Raw genomic sequence first — 24,962 nt, forward strand, 5'->3', positions numbered from 1 at the left:
TTTCAAGCCTCAAACATAATGCTTCTTAACTACTGGTAGGTCCCCTTCATCCTTTTGTAACTTGTTACCATCCCTGGATGATATGTCCAATTCGGACAGACTTAGAGAATGGTATTATAGAGATACACTCCTAATGAATATGCTTCAAATCACAAAATAATCAAGCCATGCTTTGGGAACTGTTCTATCTCATTAACCAACACACAGTGATCAAGTAGAAACTAGTAAATTATATTACTGTTGACTCAGAGCCCTATACTGTAACTTAGGGAATTCTATTCCAAATTACTAACATTAAAAATGAAATCAGTCTCAGAACAGGTGGCTTGGAAACCATTTACAAAGAAGTCTAAAAACTAGAATGAATATTAGCACTAAATATAGCAGCAGGCCAAGTGAACAGAAGCTTACTATGTATGGCATTTAACTCTCAGGGCTACCTCCAGAGAGGAGTTATTATTGACAGAGAGGATTTTACATGTGACTAAACTGGTACCTGCCTTCCATGAGGGGTAGGATGGGAAAGAGGTGGCAATATTGGGAGATGTTTCCAAGATTCCCCATTCATTTCTCCTATGCACAAATTATTTTAAGAAGCTGACTCATTCTCATTACCCAAGAATGAAAACCGACAACAATAAAAACAGAACAACAACAAAAAATCAAAGCTCATGAAAGAGGCAACTGTGGCTCTCTTTCCAGCCTGCTTTATGGGACCCTATCTGGCTGGCATAAAACATAATATGTTAACGTGTCATAGAGAAAGTGCAATGAATGGAAAAAACAACTAAAAATTCTGGGTTACAGTGTATAATTTAAAATTTTCCTCAAAGTACTATTGCTCACAGAGAAAATAAACAAATAAATAAAGGGAGAGTATAGGCAAGGAGGAAAAAAAAACAGAAAGACAACTGAACTTCCTGGTGTTTCAATAAGCCCATGGGGAAAGCAGTTCGTTTGTACCTGCTAATGTACCTACTAATTACAGATCATTATAATGATCCTCTCTGGTAGATCCTGTTACTTAGATTCTATTAATCCAAAATAAAGTTGGGTAAATCTTCACATGTCTTTATAGAAAAGTAACATGCACTTTTCTGAAAAGAACCTATAACTCTTAGTCTTACCCTACAGGAGACAACTATCACAAGGGATGTTTTCCATTTCCTTAAGCTTTGACCTCTCTCAAGTTTTAGTCACCACAGAATGTTTTACTGAGAAATGGCAAATGGGATGTGCCAGATTCACCTTGAATATATTCTATTACATTGGGTTTTCTGTAAGTGTCATTGGCTGCAACATAAAATATAGTAATGACCTTCATTCTACGCCCTGAGGAATGATTAGTGAAGTCAATAGTAAATATAAAGCTAAATATTCTCAGAAACACACAGGGCAAAATCAAAGTATCCAAAATTCCAAACTGTCACAGTTCTATACACAACAAACTAATTAAGAAGCTTCATTGATTTCCTTCCCCCAGAAACATAGGACTCTTGGTCCTCCAAAGCATTCTCCCACCAAGCCACTCTTTCAAACCTAAAGCTCCATAGAAAATCACTTTGGGACATGGTAAAGGCAAAAAAAAGAGAAAACTATATTGGATGATCAGTATGTTGGGATATGGTGGGAGGACAGCATAGCCACGATTTAACCTTAGACCCTTTGAAGAGTGAAAGAGAGAGAGTCGTTCTTCTCCACCTCAGCTTTAAAGATATTTAGAAAAGTTTTAGGTTTTCCACACCAGACTGATAGTGTCTGACACTAATGATAGCAATCTTGCATACTGTTAAAAGTCATGAAAGATGGAAGGTCATTCAGAAAACCAAATTGGTTTAAACTGTCACATTAACATTGTTCTTAGTCTCTTTTCATGTTCTTGTTGGTTTTTATTTTAATTTATCTCAAACATTAATGAGAACTGTTTTAGAAACATGTGCATGAGAATGAGTTCATTTGCCCCGAGCCCCATTTTGCTAGACTGATTGAAGAGCAAACTTTCTTAATACAAGAATTCATACATAGGGACTGCTCTGGAAGCTGAGCAAACCTGCCCAGTTCATGTACATTCGTATTAAATCCTTGACGACATGCAGTTGTACATTGCATATAACAGCCAGTGTGAAAATTTAAACAAAGAGTGAAATCAACTCTTCAAAACAGAAAGTGATGCTATCCTCAAGAAAGAATGGGCTTATGAATAGAAATGTCATTAAAAAGATGCATATGTGACTTACTAATTAAGACCAAAATAATGTAAAGACTAGAGTTCTTAACCACACTGAGAAATCTATAAATTGCACAATGAGATCCTCAAATAGATAGTCCTTAAATTACTTATATGGATCTGACACTCACCTACACAGACCTGAATTTTAGAAAAGAATACATTTTATTTTACTTAAAATAAAAGTAAGTATGTGTGCATGTGCATGTATATGTGTATCTCTATCCATTCTTCATCAGAAATTGAGATTTTTTTATGTCGTTGGCTTCCTATATTCATTTGTATTTGCACTATTGGTTCTACTATGAAGTTTTTCAACTCCCGGAGACACATACAACATGCACTGTTGAATTATAATATTGTGAAGAAAAGAACACTCTGAGGTGAAATTATTAAAGCCCAACTGGTTCATCCATAGCTCCAACCTTTATGCAGAAAATGCTGCACATTTCCAACACTTGTGTGAATCCATTTAGGGTAGAAGGAAAAGGGAACAGAGGAAGATAAGACAAAGAAAGCAAGTTGACCCTTGAATAGTACCCCAATACACCAGTCCCTTTTTATGGTCCCAAAGGAACAAATTTGAAATTTGTTATCAGTACCAAAGCAGCCAACATCCTTTCAACTGAAAAACTGAGAGAAATATTTATTATACAGTAAATAACTTTTACAACACCATTTTGACATTGTTGGTTTAAACATGGATCTTACTCATTAGATGTTATACTAATTTTCCTTAAGCCATAGCCAGTGCAGCATAGGAGTTAAGACCATGGGCTCTGGAGACAAATATGGCTTTCAGCTCTAACTATACATCATTTACTAGCTGTGTGACTTCATACAAGTCACTTAGTCTCATTTTCCCCATTTCCCAATTCACTGTAGGTCTTGGTATAGGAGTCTCATTTTCCCCATTTCCCAATTCACCGTAGGACTTGGTATAGGATAATAAAAGGTAGAACATATATAGAACCTGGGATATGAAAAACATTCACTTTTTTAAGAGAACTTTTATTTTCTTACTAATATGTTTCAACTCTTTCCTAAAGATAAAAAGGAAACATATTGATTCTATGTTGTGCTTCCATGGTCTTAGGGCTTTACCTCCACTCAAAAGATGACCATGTTCCATTCTCTCCTACAAAAGTTGTCTTCCACGGATCAACTAACCGTAGACAAGGAAATGTCTAAAATAACCCCTAAATTTCCTAGCTGCTGCTTTTTATATTTTTGTATCTTCTAAAATATACTCAGCTAACCCCATTTCCAAAACAAAGTGGGTTTCTAAAACCACTGAAAGTAAAAGAGCAATTCAGTCATTGACAAATGTGATTTCTTGGTCCAGCCACAGGTAATGATGATATACTGCTGCTAAGTTGAGGAAGAGTGGTTTAAAGGTTCTGGAAATTTGCACCAGGCTGGCAAAAAATGCTTTCTTGCAGGTAGACTATAAATATCATTTGGACTGTTGTCAAGCACATGGACATGCTAATAGGAATATTGTACCAACATTCATCTGTGCAAAATTAATGCCAGAGGTATTTTGGCATTTTGTTTTGAGTCTTGCAATAAAGGAAGGAAAAGTTTTCTTTATTGCTTTGTTGACACTAAAAAATGAAACCCTGGGTCTAATGAACAAAGAATGAATACTATGTATTAGGGCCAGAGGCAAAAGAAAATCAATGTGGTAGGCTCAAGTAGTAGGACATTTTAGAGGTTCTTACAATGTCTCTCTCCCTAAAGAACACTTTGTGAGTTTCAAAGTAAATAATAAGACACTGAAGGAAAAGAACTGGGGAAACACTCTAAACTCAGCTCTGATCTTGTTCCTGGTGTTGGAACCCAGATGAACTCTCTTAGAGGTGGGAAGGGGCTATTGTACTACTCAAAGGGCACCTGGAATGTTCAACCACTTGTAAGTAATGGATGGACCACAACAAAGAACTAATATCTTGTATTTATACAATGCCCTTCTACTAGATTTCAAAATGCAATTATAAGCATCATCTCATTAATCCTCAAACACACCTTTGGGGCTGAAGAAAAAAGAACTATTTATATGTTGTGAGGCTTGATTCTTTAGTATGCCAAGGTAAAGAAATTAATCTCTTGAAGTAGAAAACTGATCAGCTGGAGGAAATGAATTAATAGGCCCAGAGCACAAGGGCGTTATTAAGTAAGTGAGCTTTTCCAGATTCACTTGAGTGGTTGCATGAGCCAAGGGGAACCACCCCTCCCAAGTGATGAGACGTTTGCCCCTGGAAAGTGGTGTGGGTCACTCCGCCACACCATGACTTGGCTGATGAAGCTCACTGTCTCATGTCTTCTGGATGTGTTCAGAAATGGAAAATATATGTTGGACAGACATATTATCATTTCCTTTCTATATCAAAGTCAAAGTTTCAATCTACCATCTCTAGGTTACTGGTGTTGGGCTATTTTAGCAAAGACGGTTCAAACATGAGTGAAAAGAGCATTACCTATGAAGTCAAATAGACCTTGGTTGAAATTCTTTCTCAGACATTTGCCAGTTTTGTGAACTTGGACAACTTACTTAATAATCTAGATGAGTCTCAGTTTCTCCACTTATCAAAAAAAAAGTAAATAACGATATCTATATTGCAAGATTATACAAATTAAATGTAATAATCGAGGCAAAAAGGACTTATGTTTATGGGGAATTGAGAGAGATTGGGAATGGGGAGAGTCTGCGATTTATTTTAATTCTCAGGATCTTTCCCTACACTTCTAAGGCTCCAAGGTGGAAGGTCTTTAACCCAATAAACAGTGAAAGGGAGTGTGTGTATGGGTGGGTGGGTGGAGGCACAGAGGACCCCAGCCTAGCGAGATTCTAGAACCCTTTGATGTGCCTATACACATTCAGCCCCCATGTTGGAAAACCTTATAGTTTATGAGGTAGGACTGGGGGCCATGCTAGAGATATAAACCCTATGCTTTATGTCCAGTTACCCAAGTGGCCATATATCTCCCTGATCTTTGTTCCTGGCTGAGGTGAGTTTGTGTGAAAATATGTTAACATTGACTTCTCTTTCATATCCTAAATCTAAATCGAAGTGCCATTCCTATAAAAGTATTATTACACAAAAGACTATGTACCCTGATGCAATAATTGGAACATATCACCAGTCCCTATCCTTTCCCCACATTTGAGGCCATTCTCAACTCTCTTCCTGAAACTAATTTCTCCTGAAATTTCTCCTTACTTACCCTCATCCAACAAGGATACTTTAAAGCCCAGAAAGATTAATACAACAAGGTCCGGGTGATTGCAATGTCTTTATTTGCTTCCATAATTTAAGATAGTATTTTCAAGTAATTTATAACGGATCTTTCTTTAGTCTGATAGGTCTACCTAGCACCTATACTTTATTTAAAAGCCACTTTCAAAAATGACATGCCATAAATTAAAACATAAATTGACTATAAAATTTTCCTTCTTTCATAATTGTTCCAAAATATATCCTGAAGCTAGACTAGTCAATTTCAATGTCTGAATTTTTCCTAGTTCCTTTCTGGTAAACATGTTTGGTGCATCTTTGTCTTGGTGTGTCTTTAAGCTTTAGCTTCTAGGTTTATACAATGGGGACTATAATAACTTTCAAACAGGGTTGTTGTAAGAATTAACTGAGAATTAAATGTATGTATAGCTCTTAATACAACATGTGGCATAAAATAAGTGTTCAATGTATGGCACATTATTATTGTTTAACAGTATCTGATCCCAAAAGGGTTAAACTAAAAATGCAGCAAACTTCACAAGAATTAATACGTTACACAATTTTTAGTGTCAAATCTTTTCAAATTTCCTTTCCAACATAAATCCTTAATGTTTGGTCTTTAGCCACTTGACATATGATCCCTTCAAGAACCCCCCAGCACCTTTCTTCTTATCGCTATTTCCTCCTTGTTGCAAAAGCCACAGTGTTGTTTTGTTGCTCATTCTTCCCCAGGATCCGAGCATTCCTGCAAGTCACTTCTCTGTATCTCCCTGTGTCTCTTTAATCTTGCTGGTTTCTATCATTTCTTTCTAGCTACCTTCTTCTACCCACTCCCCCATCCCCGTATTCTTCTATTCCTCTCATGCAGACGATATCAAACTCAACATTTTTAAAGCCAGAATGTCAGAATATTTGGTGAAAACATTCTATCATTCAAACATGCACATGCAGTGTCCCTGCATGCCTCAGAGGACAGGTAGGAGGTTTGGGAGAACAGTGTCAATGAGCAACACCTGGGAACATTCTCACCTCATGGACAGGAAAGTCATGCTGATATCAACATCTCTGATGCCATAATAAACTTCATGCTATAGTAATCTTTCTGTTTTGATAAAATGGAAGTCCTGGTGTTGATAAATTATAGGTCATTTAGACCCACCTTGAACTTCATGCTTACAAATGAGTATACTATTCCTGAGGGATCTAAAAATAACAATCACTGTACCATCCACCCCTGACTTGGTTTGCCACATTTGTCTTAACAACCTCGTTGCAGCAGAGTCACACACTAGGCTTGTTTCCAACTAAAACAGAAGAGAATTTTCAACTAAATTGCTTCCCCAAAAGTTTGGGCCATTTTGCATTCTTGCAATATACTTTATGAACTGCAAAGCAGGACTTCTAATTACATCTCATTATATTTATTCTTTTTTGTTTCATAATAGCATTCCAACCTGATAAGAAAATGTTTAGCTATAGGTCTTTTGTTTCTTGCAGGAGATACATTTCTTATCTCTGTGTCCTCTGCAAATTTGATAAGCATATCTTTTGTGCATTCATTCAAGACCCTGAAAAGTTTATAGAATAGAAGGATTATGTGGTGGCTTTAAAATGTCTATAAATTCTTTGAAACCCTCTATAAGATGTGGAGCTTCATTCTCCAACCTTGCATGAGGGCTGGACTTACTGCCTTGATTGTAAAGAATAGGATATGTTGGAAGTGACAGTGTGTGACTTTAGAGACAAAATTTTTTTAAAAGGCACTGTTAATCTCTCTCCCTCTCTCTCTGTGTCTCTCTGTCTCTCTCTCCATTCACTCTGGGAAAGTTAATGTTACGTCATAAGGAGATTAGAGAAGCCCCTTGGAGAGACCCACATGTCAAGGAACTGAGGCCACCTGATCGTCCAGGCATAGATAAATCTTGACAAGACTGCAGCCCCAGTCAATATGTTGACTTCAACTCATCAGACACCTGGAGCCAAATCCACTCAACTCAACTGCTATCAGACCTACAGAAATAGTGATATAATAAATGTTTGTTGTTTTAAGTCATTAAGTTTCAGGATGATTTGTTTACACAGCAATTAATACAGAGACACTACAAATTTCTCTTGAGTGTTTCAGTTCAACTAGAGGCAAATCTCCTTAAGATGTTGTCATCGCTCCCCTCATATTCTTTAAGGGGAAAGAAGAGAACACTACATTTACAACACTCTCCACATCTGCCAACTTGCTAATGCTGCCAAAGGAGATTTAGACTTTCTGATGAGCCCATCTTAGTCTCCAGCCATCACCAGATTCCTTGCTATATATGGTTAAATATATAACAATTTATCCATCAAACTAAACACTTGAGGATTTTTATGTATCAGTCTCAAGTTTAAGAGATCCATCCTTTCATATAATGTAAAATTTAGAACATGTTTATCAAACTAGTTTTCTATTCTGACTGACTCCCATCATTATTTTTCTCAGGGAACACTAATGAGGCATCAAAATTCAAACTTCTTAAGCATTTCAGGAAGTTATTTGATCAAAGACCCAGAGATTTGAGCTTCTTTGAAGAACTCTATTGCCATTTCCTCCTCTTTTAGGAGGACTGAATTTTCCTATTTGTTTTGTTTATACCAGCCTTTACCATCTGAGAGAAGGTCTCCTTGCTTGAGAAACTGTTGGTAGTAGATGGAGATATGTCGGGATAAGGGGTGGAGGTGAGAGGGAGTCCACATAACTACTGAGGACCCTCAGAAGCAAATGGGCTTTTGCATTTTATAATTAAAAATTAGATTTTTTTTTGTGAGCAGGGGCGGAAGATGGCGGCGTGAGTAGAGCAGCGGAAATCTCCTCCCAAAACAACATATATCTATGAAAATATAACAAAGACAACCCTTCCTAGAATAAAGACCAGAGGACACAGGACAATATCCAGACCACATCCGCACCTGAGAGAACCCAGCGCCTAGCGAAGGGGGTAAGATACAAGCCCCGGCCCCGCGGGAGCCGAGCGCCCCTCCCCCCAGCTCCCGGCAGGAGAAGAGCAGGCAGAGCGGGAGGGAGACGGAGCCCAGGACTGCCGAACACCCAGCCCCAGCCATCCGGGCCAGAGCGCAGACACAGTAGGTGCCCAGGGGGCCCTGGATACTAGGAAAACAGGGCAGCAAGAACAGTGAGTGGGCACCGGAGGCCGGGTGCCGGAGGACATAAAAAAAGAGCGCGACCATTTTTTTTTTTTTTTTGCTTTTTTGCTGTTTTGTTTTGGCGAGCGCTTTTTGGAAGTCTTAAAGGGATAGGGACCCCAATACTAGGGAAACAGGGCAGCAAGACCGGTGAGCAGAGGCCTGAGGCTGGCACCAGAGAATAAAGAAAAACGAGCGACCACCTTTTTTTTTTAATTAAAAAAAATTTTTTTTTTTTTTAATTTAAAAATTTTTTTCTTTTTTTTTTGGTGGTCGTTGTTTTGTTTTGGCGGGTGCTTTTTGGAAGTCTTAAAGGGGCAGGGCGGGACACTTAATCCAGAGGTAGGGAATCCGGGATCTCTGGGCACCCTAACCCCTGGGCTGCAGGGAGCAGGGAGGCCCCTTACGGAGATAAATAGCCTCCCAGCAGCTCCTGCTCCAACGCGACTCCACCATTTTGGAGTAGCTGCCCGAGCCAGGCCACGCCCACAGCAACAGCGGAGATTAACCCCATAGCAGCCGGGCAGGAAGCAGAAACCCTGTCTGCGCGCAGCTGCGCAGCACAAGCCACTAGAGGTCGCTGTTCTCCCAGGAGAGGAGGGCCACAAACCAACAAGAAGGGAAGTCCTTCCAGCCGTCACTCGTCCCAGTTCTGCAGACTATTCCTATCACCATGAAAAGGCAAAGCTACAGGCAGACAGAGATCACAGAGACAACACCAGAGAAGGAGACAGACCTAACCAGTCTTCCTGAAAAAGAATTCAAAATAAGAATCATAAACATGCTGACAGAGATGCAGAGAAATACGCAAGAGAAATGGGATGAAGTCCGGAGGGAGATCACAGATGCCAGAAAGGAGATCGCAGAAATGAAACAAACTCTGGAAGGGTTTATAAGCAGAATGGATAGAATGCAAAAGGCCATTGATGGAATTGGAATCAGAGAAGAGAAACACATAGAAGCTGACACAGAGAGAGACAAAAGGATCTCCAGGAATGAAACAATATTAAGAGAACTGTGTGAAAAATCCAAAAGGAACAATATCCGTATTATAGGGGTCCCAGAAGAAGAAGAGAGAGGAAAAGAGATGGAAAGTATCTTAAAAGAAATAATTGCTGAAAACTTCCCCAAACTGGGGGAGGAAATAATCAAACAGACCATGGAAATACACAGAACCCCCAAAAGAAAGGATCCAAGAAGGACAACACCAAGACACATCATAATTAAAATGGCAAAGATCAAGGACAAGGAAAGAGTGTTAAAGGCAGCTAGAGAGAAAAAGGTCACCTATAAAGGGAAACACATCAGGCTAACATCAGATTTCTCAACAGAAACCCTACAGGCCAGAAGAGAATGGCATGATATATTTAATACAATGAAACAGAAGGGCCTTGAACCAAGGATACTGTATCCAGCATGACTATCATTCAAATATGACGGTGGGATTAAACAATTCCCAGACAAACAAAAGCTGAGGGAATTTGCTTTCCACAAACCACCTCTACAGAACATCTTACAGGGGCTGCTCTAGATGGGAGCACTCCTAGAAAGAGCACAGCACAAAACACCCAACATATGAAGAATCGAGGAGGAGGAATAAGAAGGGAGAGAAGAAAAGAATCTCCAGACAGTGTATATAACAGCTCAATAAGCGAGCTAAGATAGGCAGTAAGATACTAAAGAGGCTAACCTTGAACCTTTGGTAACCACGAATTTAAAGTCTGCAATGGCAATAAGTACATATCTTTCAATAGTCACCCTAAATGTTAATGGGTTGAATGCACCAATCAAAAGACACAGAGTAACAGAATGGATAAAAAAGCAAGACCCATCTATATGTTGCTTACAAGAAACTCACCTCAAACACAAAGACATGTACAGACTAAAAGTCAAGTGATGGAAAAACATATTACAAGCAAACAACAGTGAGAAGAAAGCAGGGGTTGCAGTACTAATATCAGACAAAATGGACTTCAAAACAAAGAAAGTAACAAGAGATAAAGAAGGACACTACATAATGATAAAGGGCTCAGTACAACAAGAGGATATAACCATTCTAATTATATATGCACCCAACACAGGAGCACCAGCATATGTGAAACAAATACTAACAGAACTAAAGGGGGATATAGACTGCAATGCATTCATTCTAGGAGACTTCAACACACCACTCACCCCAAAGGATAGATCCACTGGGAAGAAAATAAGTAAGGACACGGAAGCACTGAACAACACAGTAGAGCAGATGGACCTAATAGACATCTATAGAACTCTACATCCAAAAGCAACAGGATATACATTCTTCTCAAGTGCACATGGAACATTCTCCAGAATAGACCACATACTAGGCCACAAAAAGAGCCTCAGAAAATTCCAAAAGATTGAAATCCAACCAACCAACTTTTCAGACCACAAAGGCATAAAACAAGAAATAAACTGTACAAAGAAAGCAAAGAGGCTCACAAACACATGGAGGCTTAACAACACGCTCCTAAATAATCAATGGATCAATGACCAAATCAAAATGGAGATCCAGCAATATATGGAAACAAATGACAACAACAACAACACTAGGCCCCAACTTCTGTGGGACACAGCAAAAGCAGTCTTAAGAGGAAAGTATATAGCAATCCAAGCATATTTCAAAAAGGAAGAGCAATCCCAAATGAATGGTCTAATGTCACAATTATCGAAATTGGAAAAAGAAGAACAGATGAGGCCTAAGGTCAGCAGAAGGAGGGACATAATAAAGATCAGAGAAGAAATAAATAAAATTGAGAAGAATAAAACAATAGCAAAAATCAATGAAACCAAGAGCTGGTTCTTCGAGAAAATAAACAAAATAGATAAGCCTCTAGCCAGACTTATTAAGAAGAAAAGAGAGTCAACACAAATCAACAGTATCAGAAATGAGAAAGGAAAAATCACGACGGACCCCACAGAAATACAAAGAATTATTAGAGAATACTATGAAAACCTATATGCTAACAAGCTGGGAAACCTAGGAGAAATGGACAACTTCCTAGAAAAATACAACCTTCCAAGATTGACCCAGGAAGAAACAGAAAATCTAAACAGACCAATTACCAGCAACAAAATTGAAGCGGTAATCAAAAAACTACCAAAGAACAAAACCCCCGGGCCAGATGGATTTACCTCGGAATTTTATCAGACATACAGGGAAGACATAATACCCATTCTCCTTAAAGTTTTCCAAAAAATAGAGGAGGAGGGGATACTCCCAAACTCATTCTATGAAGCTAACATCACCCTAATACCAAAACCAGGCAAAGACCCCACCAAAAAAGAAAACTACAGACCAATATTCCTGATGAACGTAGATGCAAAAATACTCAACAAAATATTAGCAAACCGAATTAAAAAATACATCAAAAGAATCATACACCATGACCAAGTGGGATTCATCCCAGGGATGCAAGGATGGTACAACATTCGAAAGTCCATCAACATCATCCACCACATCAACAAAAAGAAAGACAAAAACCACATGATCATCTCCATAGATGCTGAAAAAGCATTTGACAAAGTTCAACATCCATTCATGTTAAAAACTCTCGGCAAAATGGGAATAGAGGGCAAGTACCTCAACATAATAAAGGCCATCTATGATAAACCCACAGCCAACATTATATTGAACAGCGAGAAGCTGAAAGCATTTCCTCTGAGATCGGGAACTAGACAGGGATGCCCACTCTCTCCACTGTTATTTAACAAAGTACTGGAGGTCCTAGCCATGGCAATCAGACAAAATAAAGAAATACAAGGAATCCAGATTGGTAAAGAAGAAGTTAAACTGTCACTATTTGCAGATGACATGATACTGTACATAAAAAACCCTAAAGACTCCACCCCAAAACTACTAGAACTGATATTGGAATACAGCAAAGTTGCAGGATACATAATCAACACACAGAAATCTGTGTCTTTCCTATATACTAACAATGAACCAACAGAAAGAGAAATCAGGAAAACAACTCCATTCACAATTGCATAAAAAAAAATAAAATACCTAGGAATAAACCTAACCAAAGAAGTGAAAGACTTATACTCTGAAAACTACAAGTCACTCTTAACAGAAATTAAAGGGGACACTAACAGATGGAAACTCATCCCATGCTCGTGGCTAGGAAGAATTAATATCGTTAAAATGGCCATCCTGCCCAAAGCAATATACAGATTTGATGCAATCCCTATGAAACTACCAGCAACATTCTTCAATGAACTGGAACAAATAATTCAAAAATTCATATGGAAACACCAAAGACCCCGAATAGCCAAAGCAATCCTGAGAAAGAAGAATAAAGTAGGGGGGATCTCACTCCCCAACTTCAAGCTCTACTATAAAGCCATAGTAATCAAGACAATTTGGTACTGGCACAAGAGCAGAGCCACAGACCAATGGAACAGACTAGAGAATCCAGACATTAACCCAGACATATATGGTCAATTAATATTTGATAAAGGAGCCATGGACATACAATGGCAAAATGACAGTCTCTTCAACAGGTGGTGCTGGCAAAACTGGACAGCTACATGTAGGAGAATGAAACTGGACCATTGTCTAACCCCATATACAAAAGTAAACTCAAAATGGATCAAAGACCTGAATGTAAGCCATGAAACCATTAAACTCTTGGAAGAAAACATAGGCGAAAACCTCTTAGACATAAACATGAGTGACCTCTTCTTGAACATATCTCCCCGGGCAAGGAAAACAACAGCAAAAATGAGTAAGTGGGACTATATTAAGCTGAAAAGCTTCTGTACAGCAAAAGACACCATCAATAGAACAAGAAGGATCCCTACAGTATGGGAGAATATCTTTGAAAATGACACATCCGATAAAGGCTTGACGTCCAGAATATATAAGGAGCTCACACGCCTCAACAAACAAAAAACAAGTAACCCAATTAAAAAATGGGCAGAGGAACTGAACAGACAGTTCTCCAAAAAAGAAATACAGATGGCCAACAGACACATGAAAAGATGCTCCACATCGCTAATTATCAGAGAAATGCAAATTAAAACTACAATGAGGTATCACCTCACACCAGTAAGGATGGCTGCCATCCAAAAGACAAACAACAACAAATGTTGGCGAGGCTGTGGAGAAAGGGGAACCCTCCTACAATGCTGGTGGGAATGTAAACTAGTTCAACCATTGTGGAAAGCAGTATGGAGGTATATCAAAATGCTCAAAACAGACTTACCATTTGACCCAGGAATTGCACTCCTAGGAATTTACCCTAAGAACTCAGCAATCAAGTTTGAGAAAGACAGATGCACCCCTATGTTTATTGCAGCACTATTTACAATAGCCAAGAATTGGAAGCAACCTAAATGTCCATCAATAGATGAATGGATAAAGAAGATGTGGTACATATACACAATGGAATACTACTCAGCCATAAGAAAAGGGCAAATCCAATCATTTGCAGCAACATGGATGGAGCTGGAGGGTATTATGCTCAGTGAAACAAGCCAAGCGGAGAAAGAGAAATACCAAATGATTTCACTTATCTGTGGAATATAAGAACAAAGGAAAAACTGAAGGAACAAAACAGCAGCAGAATCACAGAACTCAAGAATGGACTAACAGGTACCAAAGGGAAAGGGACTGGGGAGGATGGGTGGGGAGGGAGGGATAAGGGGGGGGAGAAGTAGGGGAGTATTAACATACATGGGGGGGTAGGAGAAAAGGGAGGGCTGTACAACACAGAGAAGGCAAGTAGTGATTCTACAACATTTTGCTATGCTGATGGACAGTGACTGTAAAGGGGTTTATAGGGGAGACCTGGTATTTGGGAGAGCCTAGTAAACATAATATTCGTCATGTAAGTGTAGATTAGTGATACCAAAAACAAAGCAAAAAAAAAAAAAAAAAAAAGGGCAGTTCCTGTGTGGTAACCTCCAACGAGTTCTACACAAGGGTATAAAGGGCATATAAAAGTGTAGGCAAAGGGTCTGTTTGTGTTTATACAGAGGATCAAAGCCTAATTGGGCTACCCCGAAAATGAACTAAGATACGATATGAAAAAGAACTTCCAACATCTGCACTCTCTGGAAGACTCATGCCAGAAGATGATCATCAAAAAACCCCAACAAAGATCCACGCACTGCTACAGCTGTAGATGCACTCATCCCACCAGTTCCTGGACTTGCCATGGGAATGAGGAAGGAAATATCTAAGCTGGCCTGTGCATACAGTAAAACAACAAATTTGACTGGATCTATACTGTTGGAACTCAACCAAGAATTTGGAGAAGTGCAAATTGTAGCGCTCCAAACTCTTACAACTACAGACTATTTACTGTTAAAAGAACATATGGTATGTGAACAGTCCCCAGGAATGGGTTGTTTTAATTTGTCTGATTTCTCTCAGACTGTTCAAGTTCAGTTGGACAATATCCACCATATCATAGATAAGTTTTCACAAATGCCTAAGGTGCCTTAATGGTTTACTTGGTTTCACTGGAGATGGCTGGTAATTACAGATATGCTTTGGTTATGTAACTATACTCCTATTATGTTAATGTGTGTGCGCAATTTAAGTAGTAGCTTAAAACCTATATATGCTGAAGTTACTCTACAAGAAGATATGTCAAAGAAATAATCAATCTTCCCATGTTTTCTTCCGCCTGCTACTTCTATAGCTTTTCTTCTTCCTTCCTAATTACAACCCTTAAATAGAATTCGTGCCTCATATCAAATTTACCGAGTATCATAACTCCTCCAAGTGGTAAAGATACCTCAAGACAAATGCTGGGCATAGAAGCCACAGGGCATAAATATGCAAAGAAGTAAAAAGCTAACCTTTTCAAACAATAAGGCTTCCCTCTCACTTACCAACTTCACATTTCCCTGTATGGCCCCGGAAGATGACTGGTTAGCCAGAGACGGGTAAGATTCCTCAAGGGAGGAACAACCTAAGACAGGCACAGTCGCAGGGGGGCCATCAGGTGAGAAATTGGGGATCAACAGAGGTGAGGCTTAGAACCTCACCCCCCTTGTTCTGAGAGAAATCTTCTGCATACGTGGATGTTTTATTGCCCTTGTCTAGCTTGGATTAACACATAGTCTACAGGCACACACCTGATCATCTACATTTGCTCCCTTACAACACTAAACTATGTTTTCTACCTTTATCTTGTATCTACCTACCACTTCAGCATTTTATTAAAAATAATAATAATAAAGAGAGAAATGTGGTATCCACATATAAATCAAGTATAAAAATAATAATAATAATTAAAAAGTAGTTTCTGGGAAAAGAATCTATTGGAACTTAAGTTCATAGTTGAGAGAAGGAATCTCTAATTTCAAGATTGAAGTAACCCCAAAGATCATCTAAGAATGTAACCTCAAAGATTATCTTCCCTACTTCAGAGTTTCTCAAACTTCCACTTAGTAGGGCTCCTAGCACAGGCGAACATTAGAGAGTGTAGATCTTGAAGACCACCCTCCATCCCAACACAGAGTATAAATTAAAGAATTGTCTATACTCCTGTTTGTTTGGTTATGTGACATTTCCAAGGTTTTTCAAAAATGAACCAGTTGGAAGCCATGCATCATTTACTGCAAGATTCAAAGGTCAGGTATTTCTGAAATGTGGTACAAGAATCAAAATTTTCCCAGTGAAGAAATAACCTCAGGGAGCACCGTTGTAGATCCTGAATTCATACAACACCTTGTTAACTCTACTTAGCAAATTAATTCAAATTGATTTGTTTGAAAGAGCTGCAGAATGGCCTCAAATGTAGCTACAAAGGATAATGATAAACATGTATTGAGCTCAGAGAAAATGTCTAGAGAAAAGTGTAAATCAGCATGGGGACTGCTTTTATAACAAAGCTGTCTCAAAAAACAAAAAAAGAAAGAAATGAATGGGAGAACACAGTTTATTCAAATAAAACATGTTTTATAAATAACAGTGATATATATATTCCCTCTTGATATTTCAAATACTTTATCTGCCGTAAAGTATTTGAAACACCAAGAGGGAATATAAAAAATAGATATAAAAATTTTTTAATGTATTTTAACTTTCCAAAAATAAGTAACTCAATTTAAGGCAAATTGTAAGACATACTGGGGGGAAAAAATGAAAGAAGAAAGAAGCATCCGGGATACGATAGGAAGAGCCAAGATTAATTCCAAAATGTCATATTCTAAAGAAATAAAAGGACATTTCTCAGTGAAAGTCACTAGTTTCCAACCGCAGTTTGAAGTCTGAATTTAGAGTTGAGAGGGAGACATTTTAAGAGGAATATAGAATCATAGCAACCAGAGTCTTCCCCAAGCTCTGTGACAATGTGTTAAATTGCAAAACAGCCATGATCCATCCCATTCTGATATCCAGACCCCTTTGCAACAGGACCTTCTCACACCTCCCATTAGAGGCTGAGTCTATTTTTCCACACCATGATACTGGATTGGCTCTGAGACTTGCTTTGTTTAGCACAGGGCTTATTAGCAAATGTGATGTAAGCAGAGGTGTGAACAGCCCTTGAATGCTGGTGCCTGCCCTCTCATGCTGCTGAAGCCTGAGGCTGCCACATGAAGAAAGCTGTCCTAGGCTCCTGGAAGATGAGGCAACATGAGACAAGAAACCCCAGCCATGCACGTTTACTCAGCCCGCTCAGCCGAGCCCCAGCTATGTGAGCAAAGCCATCAAGATCATCCAGCACCATCCAAGCCAGCCTAGAATAGAAGAAACACCTTCAGTACCCACAGAACCAATGAATAACAAAGTTTTAAAATGGTTAAAATGGTTTGTTAAGCCACAAACATTAAATGATACAGACAGGGAGCTGGGAAGCCAGGGAAGGACTGGAAAGCCGAGACTGGGTGATGAAGCAGCCTGCTGCAGGAAGGTGTCCTCCAGGGACCAACAGGAGACGTGGGAATGCTCAGGTGCTCTCTGTGGAGTCCAAGGTGAGCCTTGGGGGTCACAGAATGGAGACAGACAGACGAGGGCCCCATTACCTATTCTTAGACCCCATCTTCCTCATTGAAAAGAGAGAACTATCAAATGCAAGGGAAGGGATAAAATAATGCAGCTCCCCAGAAAGGCCAAGTCTGAGGGAGCTGGGATGGGCAGGAAAACTAGAGGACTGCTACTCCTCTGATTCTATTTCTAGTCTTAGACTAGGGGAAGGGTGGGAAAAGGGCAGGGTTGGCTCTAGAGATAAGGTAGAGAGCAAATAAGGGGCCAAGGAGCTGCTCATTATTATTCAAATGAGGGGTGGACAGGGGTTGGCAAAAGGAATAGGCTGAACTTACTGGTAAAATGTTCTAGAACTGCGACCCCCACCCTATCAAGGGACTTTCACTGCTTACATGATTCCATGAGAAACCTAGGAGGATTGCCTTCTCTTTCTCTAAGTGAACATTGCTTTCACTCCCATCACTAACTCCAACCTTCAAACTACAAAAAAAATCAAATGGTTTATGTTCCTGCAGAGTATGAATAATCACTGGTCATGAATAGCCTTACTTAGGCTTAGAACAGAAAGATATTCCCACCATATTACCTACCATACAAAACAATAAAAACAAATTAAAACACTGAATTAGTGACCCAAATCAGACAAAATACATTTCTACCTTGCAATCTTGGCTTTCAAAAATCAGGCTTGGCCTCTTCAACCCCTTTTAAAGCTTATGGATTAGCAAAACACATCCTTTATATACTCACTGAGAAGAGTTCACAGGTCATTTTCCTAGGACTTAATAACTGATAGCAGAATTGTACAACCTCCGCATGTAAACAGCAGTTGGACTCTAGAGAAAAGCATCAAAAATGACCAAAATCTAGGGACTAAGGGGCTAAATACAGAGAACTAACTAATGTTGCTAAATGTTTGACTACAACTCAAGTGACACATACTTGTCAATAATTAAAAGTATGTCATGATTTATGTCATGACTCAAATATTAGTTGACATTGTAAATGTGGTGGCCAGAATAGGAATTTAAAAAAAAAATTAAGGCTTTACTTTTACACTTTGAAGAAAGTGGTCAATAATTATGTAAAATTATCCATACATTTTAAATATTTTCCTAGCACCTAGACTCCACTATCCTGAATATCAGTTCATCTGGGCATGCTTTTTTTGAATGAAATTATAATCATCTTAAGAGCAAGACATTTTAAAAATATCTTTTACACCATCCTATTTCCACAATCCCCTCCCCAAAACATTGACTCACCTTAAGTGCGCAAGAATGTTCATGAAGTTGATGACTATTGCTGCTATGAACAGAGGCAGGTGTCCTGACTCCAGCAAATTATTAAATTATTTTCTTTGAGGGTTTAGATGATAATAAGGTTCTTATAACCTCTGAAAACCTACACATCTGAGATATATAAATAAAGTAGGAATGACTCTTTTTTTAGCCATTTAGGATAAGACATTAAATACATGATATTAGATCTTGGCTATCTGAGGTATATGTCTAAAGATCTGAAGGCTTTTTTATATTTAGATATATTTGTGCAACCTTGCACCTTCTAAAAAGAAACAGCTCAAAGACATCTGTAAGAAATAAATATCTAGGATTTAAAGAAATGATTCAGAATAATTTCAAATGACATCCCTGCTAATAATGGAGTTGAACAACAACAAAAATCATTTTTAAGCCAAAAAGGAGAAACCAGACAGATCTATTCTCTTGGTGGGAGAAAGGCAAACTCTGTCATCTGTTACGTTTCAAATTATACTGGTCAAATTAGAGCAGTCTGTAATGTGTAGACATTTCTGAACCAACCAGGGAAATGGACCAGATGATCTAGTATTCTTGCCATCCTAATTGCTGGGTTCCTTTGAATTTTATTATTTCAGAAACCTACTTTTATCTTTGCAATAATGATCCAAGAGATTAAAAGAAGGTCTGTGAGTGACTCTCTTTGCCCACTCAAGTTCATGCAGTATCTATTGATGTACTGTTCCTGTCTTGTCAAAAAGCACTTACAACATTAGTAAGTATAAGGCATAATTAGGTAAAATGATGAGACAGGGGAGAGGAGAGCATGCAGTTTTCTTGGTTTTATGTTTTCATTTCTGATTATCAGGGATGATGGCTTATTTAAATCACATTGGTATCCTTACAGGCATTTAGATTTCTGAACAGAGGTTGACAACTCCCATCTAACCAAAACTCAGGGATGCTATCCATCCAAAACTTTTTTTTCCCAAAGGTTTTATTGTGTGTGTGATTCAGAAAGGAGAACCCAGACACAGTGAATAGTATGTAGATTTCCCTCTTATCCTGTTGGATTGAAATAGGGCCTGATTGAATAATGGTCCAATTCCTATTATTCAGTTCCTAGCATAGGGATTTACAGAGATGGGTGCTTAATAAATACTTTCAGAGGAAAACTTGACTGGTTTCTATTAACAGAGGAATATAGATACTAGGGTTGCATCTGTCCCTAGAAGTTGGCTTTGTCAATTGGAATTTCAGCTGTTACTACTCTTATAAAAGGCATAAATTTGAAGGTGCAAATTATTGCTCAAACTCTTAAGCCCTCCAGCCAATAAGTTTGCTTGTTGTAACTAGCTGCAGTGGGTGGAATGGCACAAATCAAGAAATCAAAGTCAGAAAAGAAAGGAACAAAGTACACTTCTATTGATTATTTTATTTGGCCAGAAAAAAATTAAAGCAAATGTAACCTGATTGAATGATGCAGCTATATAATTATGCAGCCCCAGAATGAGGTGGATTTATTGGCTGAAAAGTTCATTAATGTTTTGGCCTATGTTTTTACTGGTGACATTCATAACTACTACTGCATTTCAAAGAGACCACAGGAAGGTGAGCTTGGAACAAGTGTGGATGGATTCCATATGACTACTGAGAATGGAAATAAGACTAGAGAATTGTTGCAAAGGTCTGGGATCACGGTTGGTCAGGACTCTGAGTCAATGTGTTGGCATAGCTCCTTGCTCAGTTCAGTTGACTTATTTCAAGAACAGATCTATTAAGAGTATTTCAAAATTCCCTTTATGGACCTACTTGGAGTTCAAAATTCTCTGAGGTCATAGTGGGAGAAAGTCACAAAATGAAGCAAGACTATTAGATTTCACTTGGTTTATCTCCTCCAGGAGATCTCAATTGCTCCCTGAGAACGATGTATCCTTTTCTATGTATTACCTTCATTTTTACCTCTCCTGGAGGCCCAGCTCCACCCTTACTGAGGAGAAAATTCAGTAAAAAAAAATCTAGCTATTCATTTTGAAAGCCTAAAAGCATTTTGGTTCTATTTTAGTTTGTACTTATATAAATTCCCATTTTATTTGAGAGAGTCAGTATCTCACAACAGTTTTATATAGGTTTAAAAATGAAGTAATAAGTATTTGTAAGCCTTGGCTGTCGGAGAAGATTTTAGATTTACTTTTACTTCACATTTACATTTATGTCAGATTCATATTTAGGATTTTTTAACTTTCATGGATGCCTGAATGTTCTCCTTATTCCTGTTTATTATTTTGTCCAAGTATACTGGGAAATTCACCCTTGGAGACCTACAGAAAATCATCTCAGCAATGTCAAAATATTATCTGATTTAATAAAATCAGATTTGTTTCAACAAAGAAAAATTTCCCAGAAAAGTCTTAAAAGTTATTCATAATGAAACATTTGATATTTTCCTATTGCTTTTAAAATGAATTTAAGTATATTTAATGCTTATAAAGGATGTTCTTTATCTTGGTGTATTTTGCTATCATGTATATGTAGATAATGAAATCAGAAGAAATCTCCAATAATCTCAGGACAGCTGCACAGTAACATTTTATTGAATATCTACCATACTGCAACTTTGACTCAAAAAGAGAGGGGAAGGGAATTAACAAAACAGTGGCCACTTTGCTTGAACTATAGAGAGCCAAATCTGGTGGTATATACTTTCTATTCTGGTGGCGGGAACTTTGAATTTTGAACAGTATCTTTATTTTAGTCAATACTGAGATGAGTATAATGTAAAAGGATCACTATTTTGTATAAGTAATATTGGTCTGCCTTAGTTTGATTTTTTAAAATTTATCTTAAACTTGTACATGCTTGTGCATATATACACACCTGTAAAAACTCATAACCTCGTGGTTGTTACTTTATAATAGGAACAGACAATAACATCTCTAAAACTCAACACAGCAGGAAGTAGGTTGAGTTACATGTAAGGAGGGTCACAATGGCTGATCAACAGCAAGAAACAGAGAAGCTGAAGCAGGAAGCTCCCATCGGCAGGTCCAGCAAAGCCAATGCCGAGAGAATGGAGAACGTTCTCTGGGACTTAGAAGATGCACGTACCAGTGAGCAGGTAGGAGAAAAACTAAATGCCAAGAAGTCAGTTGGCACTTTTATGCAGGTGGGCTATGGGAAATAGGCTAGGGCAGCTGATGCTAATAAATTTTCTATCTATCAGCTAATAAAAAACCCATGAATTCAGAAGAAAAGTATGCAACTTCCCCAAGGAGAGAGTATTGGGATCACCACAACTTACAGTTACTAAATAGAAACTACAGAACTAGAGAAATATTAATGCTTTCTGTTTGTTAATTTCAAATAACAGAGCAATGTATGGGATAACCTAAACAAAGGTAGAAGTGAATCCAGGTCTTTAGTGCTGCTCAGTTAGGAAGGCTGTGTGTGGTTGGGAGTTTAAGTATAGGCAAATGAGTTGCCTGTCCCATTATGTCTTTCTTAATCCTGAATTAACCTCACCAGTGGCTCTGCACTATCCTATTTAGCAGTCCTGTTCCCTGTGTCTCTGGGATTTAACTCACCCACTTAGAGATATCTTGCTCCCTTTGTTCTAAACAGAGATGAGACAATCCAAAAACTAAAGCTGATGGATCAGTTAAAAATAGCTATAGGCTTCAAAATACACATGATTGTGATAAGGGTCCCCCAACTATAACAAGGGGCAAACCTGACTCATCACAGCTTATTTTTGTAAAATGTTTCATTAGAACACAGCCATGCTCATTCATTTATGCATTGCCTATGGTTATTTTTGCATGACAACAGCAAAGTTAAGTAAATGCAACAGAGACCTTACGGTTTGCAAAGCCTATATATTTATTATTTGGCCTTTTGGAGAAAAAGTTTCTCTAAGGTCTCCATGTCTATATTCAAATCTAGATAAGCCCAACGAGCTGTGTGATACTGGAGAGTAAGTTACTTAATTTCTCTTATATTCAGTTTCCATATCTCTAAAATGGGAATGATATTAGAGCCCCTTTTCAGGAAGATTCAATGTAATAATCCATAAGCCTGGAACAAAGCAAATAGTATATTAGTGTTACCTATTATTAATTAATATTGTTCTCCTAAAATCCTTTAAGCCATATTATGTTGTAATAGCCTTATCCCTCCTCCAGGATATGCAGCTCCCAGACACTTGTAGGCATTTGAAATGAAGATTTCACCATCAAACTCTAAGAAAACTACATTTCCGATGTGATTAAAATGAAAACAAATCTAGTTTAATTAAACACTGAGACTGGTAATTGTGCATTGGGCAGAAGCACATTTCTAGTAAATGTTTAATAATGTGATTACAGAGTGTACTGCATGCACTGGGGTGTGGGAAACAATGGTAAATTTGCATGTGAATTTACATCTGTCATCCAAATGAATTTGAGCTCTATATACAAGGCAAACTGGAGTGCCTCCTGGGAAACAGATGGAACAATGGGGTAACAGAAAGGGAGAGGGGTGTCAGAACAAACAAATCTCTGTAGAAAGCCAGCACTGACACTTTCTGGCCCCAATAAATGTCCCCAAACTCCCTGGGCCTTGGTTTATTCATCTGTAAATGAGGGAGATTAATACTCTCTCCTGTAACCATTAGGCAGATTATACTAAGTGAAATAATGTAACAACAATGCCTGTCCATTAGTTCCCTGGGTGTGAAAGTTAGACATTTCATATCATAGCTTACGCTTGTGTATGTCTAGGTAGGTAACAGTTTGCTAGCATTGTCTCTCCCATGCCCATCCCTGTCTGCTCCTCAGGCTCCATCAGGCACTGAAGGTGCTACTGAACCTACATCTCACCTTCTTGCACTGTTTGCAACTGCAAGTACAATATAATGAGCTGTATAAGAACATTAGGTTTGCCTTCTAAGAGATACAGTTTCAAGTTCCAGGGCTTCATGTACTAGTTTATGACCCTGGGAGAGTTAAATTTATAATCTCCCATATTCTTACTTGTAAAATGGTGATAAAATATTTTAGGGCTATTGTGAAGATTTAATATAAGAACTCAGTGCAGTGCCTGACACTGGATAACTGAACAGTAAGATTTAAGTATTAAAATTGTTTTGCTGTGTACATGCATTTTTCTTCCACTAGACTATGAGATTCTTGAGGGCAGAGATGGAATTACATATCCTTCACCTAGCACCAGTTCACATGTGAAGTAGATTTTGAATAAATATTTGTTGAATGGTGAGTGAATGAATGCATAAGGAGATCACCCACCCCACTGATGAGGTTGGGAGATGGGCAACATCTTTTTTATATAAAAGGCAATGCCATTTACTTATTAAAAGACTTTCGAAGTGCTTCCACTGTTTGAAAGTACAATATAAATATTTTCTTATCAACTCATTGCCATCATTTGTTTTGATACATACCCTTTAGCTTTTGGCTTGAATTATCATTTTCCACTTATGCACCTAGTCCCCAAGTGTTCTTATGTAGTGCTTTATATCAACCATAGGCATGTGGCAAACCCTCCATCCCAGCCAAGAGAACACTGGGGACTTACTGTAAGGCTGCAAAAGTACATGCACCTCATGGAGAAACTGAGATTTGAACTGGAGAAACTGAAAATTGAACCCAGTCCACATTAACTCCATGAAGATTTAAAGTGGCTCTTTGTCCTTGACTCATCCTTCCCTTCCTCCTCTGAGCCTCCTTTCCCCTTCCTCAGTCTGCTGGGGTATTGACAGGGAAGGTCTTTATCTCTTTGAGATGAGCTGCAATATGATGACAATCGATTGAGTGATTTACAGTTTAGAGCTCCTTTCATTACCCTCTGTGCTTCATAGAATTATAAGTAACATACTGTATGTGAATAAATATATATATATATTATTATTGGATATTATGTACTATCTTGCTCAAAGAAGCTAAATGTTCTTTTTAGACTTTAAATAACTAGAGGGACCCTGTAACCTTGTGCAAAACTCAAGTTGAAGAGACTGAAACTTGGGAACTTTTCCTATAAATAAAGCTACACTCTTACACAGGTGTCAGAGGACATTTGATGTTCATCTGAGTCTG

At 38.3% G+C, this 24,962-nt stretch overlaps 1 protein-coding gene across 17 annotated transcripts in view; it reads right to left on the reverse strand.

The window, feature by feature from the left end:
* NRXN3 (neurexin 3) overlaps positions 1-24,962 on the reverse strand; it is a 1,462,828-nt gene that overhangs the window by 145,241 nt on the left and 1,292,625 nt on the right. The gene's annotated exons all lie outside the window — the stretch shown is intronic.

This window comes from Manis pentadactyla, chromosome 11 (genome assembly GCF_030020395.1).
Source record: "Manis pentadactyla isolate mManPen7 chromosome 11, mManPen7.hap1, whole genome shotgun sequence".
Taxonomy (NCBI): Eukaryota; Metazoa; Chordata; class Mammalia; order Pholidota; family Manidae; genus Manis; species Manis pentadactyla.